The following is a 12350-nucleotide window of genomic DNA, read 5'->3' as shown; positions in this document are numbered from 1 at the left end:
GCTTTTCACGCACTCTGATTGGTTAACTTGGAGGTGATTAGCAAGTACTATTAACCTCCGAGCAGCCACTGCGAGAAATTTTAAAATTTCTGACCGCTTATCACACATAAAATAACGTTTTTGTGCACTAATTATTCAGCTTGTGTGGTATATACTATAACAATTATTCACCTCAGTGTCGGTAAAAGTGATAGATATTTACTTCGCCGCTTCGCTTCACTTCTGTGAATAATTGTTAATTATTACTCTGGTGACCAGCGTATGTTTCCAGGCTCAGAAATATCCCAAGAGCAGGCTCAAATGCAGGTTATACTTCATGCAAAAAGCATGTTGTGCCCCCCCCAAAACATTGCTGTGATATTTCAGGGGTTTTACATGAGATGCCAACCAGTTTCATTCATAATAACATAAAATATTTGCCTAATATACAATGTATATATCTTGCTTAACATGACTGAGAACAATAAAGAAAGATAATTTATCATCTATTCTTGGCAGTGATTCACAGAGTGTAATGTCTGTGGCATTGGTTGTCACATCTGTGATGTTGAAGTTCAAGCACATGTACCCTGCTTGCAAAGTTCAAATGAAATCAGCCTGTTTGGGTCACGCAGCCCTGAAATATTTGGAATAGTTCATATAAAAAGCCCTGATGCCTCACAGGAATTTTGAATAAATGCCAATGTGCTCAACATTGTGGTTGTTTTTTATGTAACGTTTGCGACAGTGTTTTTCCACTCTATTTCTCTCACAGAAATCAGTCAAGAAGAAAAATTGCATAGCCCGGTTAACACATCAGTAGGCACAAACATGTTCATTAGCCGTAAACTGGACAACGCCTTTTTATCCTTTGTCTGTGGTAGATTTTATTTTCAAGATTAAGTCTGAATATATTGTCTGCAACAGTGGAATTGTTTGTATAAAGTACATGTACATGTTATACCCCTGCAAATACTGATAATTATGCCTATCTATTAATTTCTTTCACAGGCTACCAGAAAGTTGATGAACACTTTAACCTGGTGAAATTTGTTGTAGTGAAATTTGTTCACCAATTTTGATGAATTAATCTATTATGTGTATTTCTTAGTTTTTTAACATTATGAATTTATTTTCTTCAGATATGTTAGCATGCTTTTGCTATCAGGAAATTCGAAATAAAATAAAGTTTTTGATTTGATTGATTGATTGATTGATCGATCGATCGATTGATTGATTGATTGATTGATTGATTGATTGATTGATTGATTGTTCAGTACTACGGTGTATAAATACAGATTTTATTCCACTGAAATTTGAATGTTTTGGCCACCAGTATTTTTATACTCAGAATTCCACCAATACTAAATTTGCCCTAGGGAAAATGTATCTTGGTGGCCAGTTCTGGTGGGAATCTCACCCTGATTCCTGATGGGAAGCAAACTTCCCAGTGGCCAAAACCTTGATGAGAAAGTAGCTATTGCCACGGTCTTTCATTCTTTTGCACTCTTCTTAGCCAGACCATTACATAACGGACCGCTTTAACAATGCACAACGTATTTACAATTTTTCATATTTTTCATTTTGACAAAAAACCTGCATCTACATACACATAAGTCAATTTATCACACTAAAGTGCCACTAGCCCCCCAAAAATTTTTTTCGCTAATATAAATTTCGGATCCTTTTTCTCCTGATCACCACTACAAAAAAATTATCGTTGTAGCTATTTTCATTAATTTTGTAACGATTTTCCAAGTTTGTAAAATTGCCCTTTTCCATGTTCATGACTGAGGGGTAGTGGAGAATGGGACAAGCTGGCTTCTGACATCATTTTGGGAATAACAATATTTTGTTTCTGAGAAGAATAGCTTATTATAGGAAATTAACGATGCATGTAATTAACGTGAATTTCAAAAATTCACGTTAATTTTATGTATCTTAATTTACCTCACTGAAAATTAAAATGACGTTAATTGAAAGCATCCTTATTTTAAGACAACTTGATTTATTATCAGCAAAGTTACAATTCATCTACATCTCCGTCAGGGTCCATCGACACATCTTCATTTAATATTGACTTCAAAATGTCCTTAGATTCGTCAGTATACCGATCATCTTATATATGAGTATATATGAATTCCTGCTAGGTGAGAAGGGGAGGAAAATCATCTTGAATGGATTGAAAGCTGCAGGAATAACAGAGGCAGTAGAAAGCACCAGGAAGGGGTACATTCCAATCCTGGACCCATTCATGCCCTAGTTTGTCTCATGGCTACCTTGTGGTTTTTGCTGGAAATAACGAGCAAATTTTGTTGTTGGACGTTGTTGCTTTCCAGCGAAATAAGTGCAAAAATATCAAATTCGTGTCTTAAATATGCAAATGTACCACACGGAAATTTGCGTTAATTAAATGTATGTAAACATAACTTTCCAAAATTTTGGGTCGTTATGTGATAGTGTGTGTCAAAAGTATTGTAGAATGGAAGAAAGATGTGTTGTTTGAGGCTGTAGCAATACAGGATGCGTAGGATAGAGTATTCCTTTTCATTCAATACCTCTATCACGATGAAACTTGACCAGAAACGAGAAAAAGACCAAAGAAGTGGGCTGATCTGTGCGAAGCTAAAGCCAGGATGCCATCGAGGATTTCTTCGATCTCGGGTTTGCTGCTACTGTAAAAACCTAGAGATTTTCATGGCCTGTGTATAATCATCTCTGTCTCTAGTGGAGAGCTCGACATTGTCAAGGTAAGGCATAAGACACAAACTTGGGATAAGCTGGAAGCCATCTGACTATACCAACTATTCTGACTATTCCGAGCACAAATGATCCTCTGAGTCCCAGACGAAACTAGAGGTGGGAAAATTACACGGTAAATTAAACGCATTGCATTTTTTTATACTCAAAATAGACACTTTTCTAAACAAATAGCAAACAAAGCCTATGTCCGAAGGAGGTGATTAAGATTGTTCAGGCTTCAAACTGGTGAAATAACTATGTATTTGTGCATTTCAATAAGAACACATGCACGCCGGAGGTTGTAATCCGGCCGTCTTTCTCAATGGCCATTTCGAATAGAAAATTGTTTTGTTCTTTGAGCTTCGTCTTTGAGGAACGAAATATATCTAAATTACTTAGAATGGATCAAGCATTTATAAATATATGAGGCAAGTGAAACAAACAATTAAGATTCGACTGTAGAGCTACATGTACCAACGGAGATTGTGCTGAAAGAAGAATGCGCTTGTCAGTCAACTGAAACGCAAACTAATAAGTCGAGAACTCCCAGGTTATCAGCATACATAAAATGGACATTTCATTCAAAATAACAGTGAAGTAGAAATGCATTCATCTAACTGATACTATACTGAACCTCTTTTCAATATCTTGTCGAAGGATTTTCCATGATTTACTAGTTTGAAATATGCAAATTTGTGTAGCTTGTGTTTGTACACAGTAATTGACTATGCATACTTGGATCTTATAGTCAAGCACACGATTAAAAGATTTGGAGCCTGCAATTATAATAAATGCCGGCAGCAAGATTGCTGACCCGTTGCAAACACACAGATCGACTTCCATTGCACGCAAAATCCAGGGTACTTTTTCCAAACACTTTTTTCTTCTCTTCACTGAAACTTTTTCTTTACATAGCAAACAAACCCCAGAGGCTGAGATCTTCTTCAGGGTTTCACCAGTGCTCAGTGCAAAAAAAAAAAAACATTGCCAGTTGCTGGTTCCCCATGGTGCAGTGTCGTGCACATATGCAGTGTCATTCCATCAGGGAATTTCACTGGTCAACAACAAAACAAAAGTTTTAATGTCACTGAAATCAATCTTGTGGTCCATTTTGCAGACGTTTTTTTTTCAAAGGAACCATGTGACAGCCAGGAAATTCTTTCAAAAAATGCTTGGGGATAGAAAGCATTGTAAATAAGCTTAGCCAAACCTACATGTAAAGTTTCAACAACATTTATCCTTCCTAGTAGAGTGAGTTTTCTCCATTTCAAGCCATCAAGAGTTTTTTCTAGGTTATTCCTTTCCTCGAAATTTAGTTTGTCTGCATGTTCAGTGTTATATGAAAAATATATGCCAAGAGCGCAGATGGGTTCTTTTGACCATTTCAAATTAATTAAAAGGGGTGTGCATTCTGTCTCTCCAGAGTCCAAGCCACATGGGTCCTGTCTTAGAGTAACTGTTGTTAATTTCTAGCCGAAATATCGGCCTGAACTCATCTAGTAGTCTTAAGAGTAATGCTCCACTGACTCTTTCTTCCTTAGGAAAACCATGGTGTCATCAGCATATTGCAAAATATTTATTTCTTTTGTTTCAACATGAATTCCTTTAACTGAGCGATCTTTGTTAAGAGTTCTTGCAAAAAGTTCAATGCCAGCTATAAACAGCAGGCTGAACAGAGGACAGCCTTGTCTAACACCGCATTGCAGACGAAAGAAAGTAGATGCACGGCCAGTGTTTATCACACAACTACATGTAGACACTTTGTTGTATAATAGATCTATCTAATTTAAAAGGTTTGGTCCAAATTCAAATTAAAAGCCTTAGGGGCAGCTTTTAAGTACTCCAATTCTATTGAGTCAAAAGCCTTCCAAAAATCCAGAAAGAATGCAATTCCAGGGATATTCATGCATTTTGAATAAAACAGGATAATTTATCTCGAACGAGTCTCACATTCAATATAGCAGCCTTTCACGTATGCGGTTTGATCAGGGTTTTATATTATTCCTTGTTTGTGACTGAATTAAACAGGTTTCCTGAACAAAATACATAATTATTTAAACTCGCCATCATTTCAGTACACAGCTCCAGTCAGAAGAATTGTAAAACTCGGTAGTAAGGCCCTCAGAACAAGATGTTTTATCATTTGTGAATTCCTTTCAGTGTGTTCAAACATTCTTTGGAAATGGCGTTTTCACATGCTAATTTGTCGTTCTGTAAAAGGAATGTGATCTTATCTGGATTAAAAAAAGGAGAATGCGACAATTTATTGGCATCGATGTTGTTTGACGTGTAAAGCGATTTATAAATTGAACTGCTTTTCTCCATGCAAATACTTCAAACTGGTCATACATGTAGGTGTAAATGTTATGTCTTTAAGTTTCAAGTTTGTCACAGATTATTGTAACTCATAAACACAATGGAAACAAGCTATTTGTCTGCTGTAAACAGAGCTGCCTGGAGGCTATCGTTAACAACAGAACAACACAAGTGTTTAAACTGCACTAAAATAACTAGTTTTGCTAGATTCCAACAAAACAGTAATCAGACAGCAAAATACACAAATTCTCAACCCAGTGACTGACTGGAGGGCAAAGCATCTTTAAAAATTGCTTGTAAGGTTATTTGTAAAGTAACATTCTTTACATTTCTGATAACATTAAGCATTTACCAATGACTCAGTCAGTGTGTTCTTGGAAAGTACGTCACATGAACAACTGATCTGGATCAGATCAGTGATCCAAGATCACTCAGATCATGGATTCATCAGCTTCTTTGATGCACCATGATCATGTGTCAGTGAGTGATCTTGGATCACTGGTGTTGATCCAGATCACCCCAAACGAATGCACCCTCAGTTTCTCATCGCTCAGATGTATGATAACAAAAGCTTTTTGTATGAAGATATGATTGATCATCGCAAAGCTTTTTGTGCTACATTCCGTCGCATGAGCTTTCTTTGCCCCCAGGCAATCCCATAATATGCCCAATTTCGTACCTATCAAAATCACTAACCCGCATTTTTACTCCCATTTTTACTCCCATACAAAATTTGAGAGAACGTAACACACAGATATTACACAGAATTCAAATTTTACCACAATGCAAATGGTGAACATTTAAGTGATGCGTAATTCTATGCAGATAACTGATAAGCTCAAGTCGAAAGTGAAAGTGTTTGTTGTCTGACTGCAGTTGATCTTGTTTCCGAAACTTTAATTAAACTGCTAAGTTGTAGTTTACAGTACGACTAAACCTAAAGGTTTGTTGGTTTGGAGATAAAGAAAGGATCTGACTTTAAAATGAGCTTAAGAGCTTCGATCATCAAAACATAAGCTTACCGAAGCTCACCGAAGCTCACTGAAGCTTACCTCTTCTGACTATCCAGTGATGCGGAATCGAAGAGATAGAGCGAGAGGCAGGAACTTCAACTCAGCTTAGAATCACAGCTCAAGTTTTCACCAACCACCCGTGAATACGGCAACATACATCTTCGATAACGCACTGATCAATCTTCTGAACTCTCAGCTAGTTCGTTTATCGCCTAGAACGCCAGTAAACGCAGAAACATTTCACAGTAGTCCAGGGTGTGTAAACGACTGCGGAAAAATGCAAATATGAAGCCGAATCCGCGTGTTGCCTGATATTGCGCGACTTAACAGGCATATTTGAATTTAGTGTCACGCGAATAATTGAAAGTTTTAAAAACAACAAACAAGTGTAAACTGTATAAACAAAAATAATGGTGCACTATATCGCAATGTAACAGACACAGATATAATGAGGGTTCTGTTGCCCAATTTAATTTCACAATTTTTTAATTTTAATTTTAAAAGGGTGATTCATTTTTGTGCATAACCGTGACGGCGAAGTCGATTTTACCGAATAAACTCTCAATTAATAAGCTCTCAAGAGTCATTAGCGCATTTTTGACACTTGGTAGTTATAGAAACTGAATATTATTTTCACGTCATTTCTAACTGGAGACATTTTTTCGCGCCAATAAACTGAATCGTTTTGTGACTGGTTCTTCTCAATAAATCCATGCATGTCAACATTTCAAGGGGGCGGTAGAGCATAAACAATGTTGTGACTACAGGCGGATTTTTCTCGCCTCGCGCCAACCTCGTTCCCAGGGTCTTTGAAAAGACCCTGGGAACGAGGTTGGCCTCGCGCTTTCCGCGCGCGCCCGTGTATAGCGCTAGCCCCATTAATCCGCCTGTTCTGCAGGTTAATAGAAGCCCTTTGCGCTTGCTCTCAAGTGGAAAAAGCAAAACAGATAAACTTCCTTAGACCGAGGAAAAGAACAAACAAGCCCAAACAAGAAAGAAAGGACCCATTTTATATAGGAAAGAAAACAACAACACCTTTCTAAAGGCCATAAAGGCTCTTTAAGCTGTCTGCACTTTGAATCGCTATCGACGGTGCTTATCGGTACATTTGCTGGCAAAACAGATAAACTTTTGGCTGCTTTTGCATGTTTTAGTGTCTTTCTCTTCAATGCGACAGTGAGATAGAAAACACGTTGCAATGCAATTCTTTTCCCGAGAAGTCCTGATCCATTGTCATTGACGCCAGGAGGTCCTGTTGTTCCATTGTTTTGCGATTTCATAAGGCGAAAAAATCTCCTGGCCTGGTGCGAGTTGTTTACGAACCTCTAGACCCGGGGGGAAAGGTACTCCCAGAAAAATTGGGGGGGGGTGTGGCCTGCTTCCCAAAACCTTTACCTATTTACGACCATAATCTGCGATATTCCCTACCCTATTTATGACGTGACCAAAAATTTCAAACCCTATTTATGACCTGACCCTTAAATCAAAATCCTGTTTCACCCTGCGTTATAATTAATTCCCAAGTTCAGAACAATGTTACATTACTATAAACATAATTTTTGACGGGCTTTTGTTGATTTTCTTTTCGATAATGATGAAAAAGTGGCTTCTTCTTAAAAAAATACCCATATCAAGGTTAGAACGCAAAAACCATACCCTATTTATGACCAAAATGGCCAAAATCAGCTAAAATCGATACCCTATTTATGACCAAAACGGCTGAAAAACCATAACCTTTGGGGGCGCTCATACCTATATAGCTCATATAGGGAGTACTCCCCACCCCACCCCCCCCCCACCCCACCCCCACCCCGGGCCTCTAGCTAAAATCTTGCATTTGATTCTGGGAGAAATAAATCCACTTTCTAGGGTATGCAGATTTGACGGAATTTCGTGAAATTTGATGTGATATAATGCGACGTTGCGCCTTCAATAAACGCAGATTTCGATATGATATTGCACACAAGATTTAGCGCGCGCAAATGTCCCATAGAATTATTTTCCTAGAAGCAGAAGCATTGTAAAGCTTCGGGGTGTGTGCGTGGCGTGCTGTTACGGTCAGGTTTGTTCGCGTGTGGGTCGCACACGGGCATGTATGTATCACGCGCGCGTGTGTGGCACTTCCGGCGCTCGCGTGTGTGCAAGTACATGTGAAAATGAAGTGTAAAAAGAAAAATGGTACATTTCATGTTTATTACCCTCCTACCATCGTATGTTGCTTCTATGTATTGGTATGTAACCAGTGTATTCGTAATCGTATGTAACCTGTATGTTACCGTATGTGTCTGTATGTATCCGTCTGTTACTCGTATGTACTCGTTTGTTAACCGCGCGGCCATGGGCCGAGCGCGGTTCATGTTCTACCCTTGGTTTATGTTTTTTTTATTTTTTTTTTGTCGGAGACCAGACGCAGATCTCCACTCGGCCAACTTTGAATTACGCAATCTGTAATGTTTACTCGCCAAACCTTGTTTCTTCAGGGTCAACAGAAATCTCAGATTACAAAATCACGCCGAACCTACACGTTGCAAAAAAATCTCTTCAAAACCCTGACATCGAAGCGATATATCACTTTAGCGTTAATAGCTACCACACATCGGCAGAAGGTAAATCTATTCCTTAATAATCCAGCTTAATCGTGCTAAAATTTCAGCGAGATCGAACAAAACCAGAATTAATTAGAATTTTTTTTGTGACCTCACTCCCCAGACTTGACCTAACAAAGAGAGCAACGGTCGCCCATAGCAACCGAAAAACACGAACATAACAAAGCCGACGTTTCGGCCAAAAAACTCCAGAATTATCGCCTGAGAGCTTAACCTTGAATGGGAACATCTTTTTCGAACTTTTTTCAACTCATTTAGACGAAAGAATGGCCTCGGCGGCCTACAAAAATGTGAAAAAACAGAACAAGACAGCAGAACAAACCGATAATATTTCACCGCGTGGCTTTCGGCACGAAAACGAAAATACAGCTTACTTCTGGATAAATTCAGCCTTAGAAGCCACCAACTGGTCTCATGTTACTTTCTGTATCCTTACAAATGTACTGACTTCCATCTCCGAAAGATTTTGCCCCAATTTTGAGCAAATAAACATTTCGCCGACAGCGACCACCATTACGGTGGCTTGCATACTGAATTAGCTAACTTGACAAAATTCTCCCGCGGGGGGAGGATGTGACGAAAAGAGCTGAAAAATGGCCTGTAATTGGCTAATGATGAGATCATCCCACTGTCCAAATTTGGTGAGAATCGAAAGTAACGCCAATTTTCTGTCACGTTTTCAATCTGTAGCCACTGGAGTGACCAAAATCGATACATCGGTCGGGATAGAGTTTCATTATTAAATTACATGACTTGTGTGACTACTTTGCTAGTCCTTTACTCGTGGAAAACACCAATAGTGTTATTATCGTGTAGTTCATATCGTTCATGACCATACATATCCCGAAGAAAGTTCTAGATTAGGACCATTACGTCATCGGAGATTTGTCAACGGCTACCATTGATGGTGCAATAATACAGTTTGTGTTGATCAAGTGACGTGATGTCTACAGTAAGAAAAGAATCATCAATGACTGCTTTGAAATGTGCACTACATTCCGACGGTACTGCTAAGCAAACGGTTAAATTTTAAAAGCGCGGTTATAAGATCTAAAAGATCTTCTTGTTACTCGTATGTTACTCGTATTTACTCGTATGTACTCGTATGAATCCGTATATTACTCGCATGTGTCCGCTTGATAGAGGTGCCCGTTGAGTACAGGCATTTTTTAAAGCAAATCTGGGGGGAGAAAATGGGACTTGTGCTGCTGCCCTCTTAATATGGGGTCCGCTTAATACAGGTTTGACTATATTATGAGATTGTATGGTGAAATTCATATCAGCCTACCGCGGGGGTCTCCAGGAGGTTTTACGAGCATCCGGAATTCGGGATTTTGCAGGAAAAAGAGAGCGAAATTCGGGTTTCTAATTATGAACGGGGCACGGGATTTAGGGATTTTATGAAGCGGGAAACGAGAGATTTCACTTTAAAGAACCAGTTCTTTAAAGGTTCTGACAAACGATAAATCATGTCACATTAACAAGACCTAACAAGCTGGGCAAAATCATGATATCCTCTTGAAAACTTTCAGTGGTATCTGTTCAGAGTCTGCAAATTTATGGCTCATACAAATGTAACCTTTTCGTCTCGTATGACGTTTGTTGTCGTTGTGAATAAACGTCTACTGTTTTTGTCCTCCTAGATCTCTGTTACATTGTCCACAACATCTCGTTGAACTGAAACGAGTATCACTCCTAAATTAAAACTATAAAAAGTCATTCCAGGCCACTCATTCAACAAACTAATGCTTTACTTACACCGCAGGGCAACAGACAATAAATGAAATTCACTTGAAAGCTTGTCCATGATACTCTGGTCTTTTCTGTCTCTTCAGCCTCGGCTTCTTTCGCGGCTCTCTCGGAGACGATTTGCTCAAAATATAACCTTCTTGTCCTAAGTTGAGTTCGATGTATTTTCATCCTGTAAGTGCTGCTGGCGTTTTGACAGAAAAAAGACATTCAAGAAATTAGCTTAAATTTTCACACATGAAGTAAGGAATATTCTGTTCTATTTTGTGTAAACATTACATCCAGGCAAGAGATGATTAAGGATAAGTGAGACCCTCCTGAGATTTCGGAAACTGGGAGTGCTCTGAAAATAACTTGTGGAGGAGCGGTGGCCATTTCCAAACTACCTTTAGCCTCTTTCTCAAAGCAAGTCTTGGTGCCCATCCTTTCATATGAAAATGGGATTTCATTCGCGTGCAAATTAAACTCATTTTCATAGAAATTCTTGTGCCCCAGGCTTCGCTTTGATAGAGAGACTTATGACAACTCAGAAATGGGCTATTCAAATCATTAAAAATTCTTAATGAATACTTATTTTCAAGTTAGGAGGAATACGCTTGTTTACAACAAGAAAATCGTGAACGGCAAATGGAAGTAAGACAAACAGCTGTGATGTGATGTTTAATTATTCCCACTAATGATGTAGCCATAACTTCTCCTCACCTCAGTAATATCAAATAACAATATGTGGGTTATGAGAATAAAGAGCCTCGTCATCTCCTTGAACTTATGTTGTAAACTTACCTGTGTTAACTCATCCTGTAAGCGAAATTCTCCCAACTGAAATGATGGAAAACGTAGGAATAAGCGCAAGAAGAGTTTTGATTTTGATGTGATACTTGCTTTCCTGTCATGCTGGTTCATACCACGTCTCGTCACTGCAGTATTTTATATGAAACGCCAAGTGAGACACGCAGATCAACCCAAGGAATGACTTCTAAACAATGACACGAGTCTTATTTACATTTTTACTTTCAAGCAACTAGATGTGGTTTATAAATTTTATGATTCCATCATAATTATTTTGTGGCAATAAAACATTTTTACTCCAGCACTTTCTTTCTAGAGGGAAACATTCTGGTTCCATGACCTCTCAAGCTTTTATGCAAGCAAATCAGGCATTGAACCAACGACTTGTGGAAATGCAGAAATGCAGCAAATGATGGAGACCTTGAAACAAAAACTGCAGCAGAATCAGAGCAGACAGCAGAAGGTTAAAAAGCCAGGATTCCTTGATAAAGCGCTGCAAGTCACAGCAGTTTTGGCAGGAGTTGCTGCTACTCTACCAAAGTGTAGCGTTATGCAAACCCTAATAAGTCGTCTATTAGCTTAAAAATAAATCTGATCCGGTTTGGCCTGCATCTTCCATTTCACTGGTATCACGTATTTTGTAACGACTTCAATTATCATTGATTACGAGTACAGTGGTGCACCCCGCAGACTTTTTACAAATGGCTCCCCCAAATTGACAGTGATTTCGTCTTTAAGTGATTTTATTCCTATCTTTTTTTTTTTTTTGCATCTTTTCAATTTGTTATTGTCCTATAAGCATTTTTTACATGGCCCCATAAGCTATATTAGCTTTAAAACCCACCGTGTTTAAATAAAAGACGTTGCTGCTGCTGTTGTTGTTGTTGTTGTTGTTGTCGTTGTTGTTGTTGATTCTATAGTTACTTTGTACTGTAGTATAACTGACTTGAATGTTATCTTAAAGAAACGGATTAAACGCTATGACGGCATTTAGATTATTTTTCTACAAATTAGTCTACGTTGCCAAACTTTGCCAGCCTGCGCTTCGGTTGGTTGTGGGTTAGCGCTGGTGTCAAACTTGACGTCTGAAAAATGTCATTTGTAAGTCCACCACCCTAACAGAGATGTGACCGCTGTGTTGCGTCTTAGAAAAGAC

General features: G+C 38.5%; 2 protein-coding genes and 1 long non-coding RNA gene across 3 annotated transcripts in view; 1 reads left to right on the top strand and 2 right to left on the bottom strand.

The window, feature by feature from the left end:
• The window catches only part of LOC145500758 (NLR family CARD domain-containing protein 4-like), an 82120-nt gene that overhangs the window by 21428 nt on the left and 48342 nt on the right, over positions 1 to 12350 (bottom strand). The gene's annotated exons all lie outside the window — the stretch shown is intronic.
• LOC145500811 (uncharacterized) overlaps positions 1 to 12350 on the bottom strand; it is a 173274-nt gene that overhangs the window by 141369 nt on the left and 19555 nt on the right. The gene's annotated exons all lie outside the window — the stretch shown is intronic.
• Positions 1378 to 12350, top strand: part of LOC145500848 (uncharacterized) — a 57770-nt gene continuing 46797 nt past the window's right edge. Inside the window, exon 1 of the long non-coding RNA XR_014051156.1 lies at positions 1378 to 1452. This is a non-coding gene — a long non-coding RNA (uncharacterized LOC145500848). The remainder of the gene's footprint in view (positions 1453 to 12350) is intronic.

Source organism: Orbicella franksi, chromosome 10, assembly GCF_964199315.1.
Source record: "Orbicella franksi chromosome 10, jaOrbFran1.1, whole genome shotgun sequence".
NCBI classification, from domain to species: domain Eukaryota; kingdom Metazoa; phylum Cnidaria; class Anthozoa; order Scleractinia; family Merulinidae; genus Orbicella; species Orbicella franksi.
Note: the sequence above shows the minus strand (reverse complement) of the source record. Positions and strands in the feature narration are given on the sequence as shown.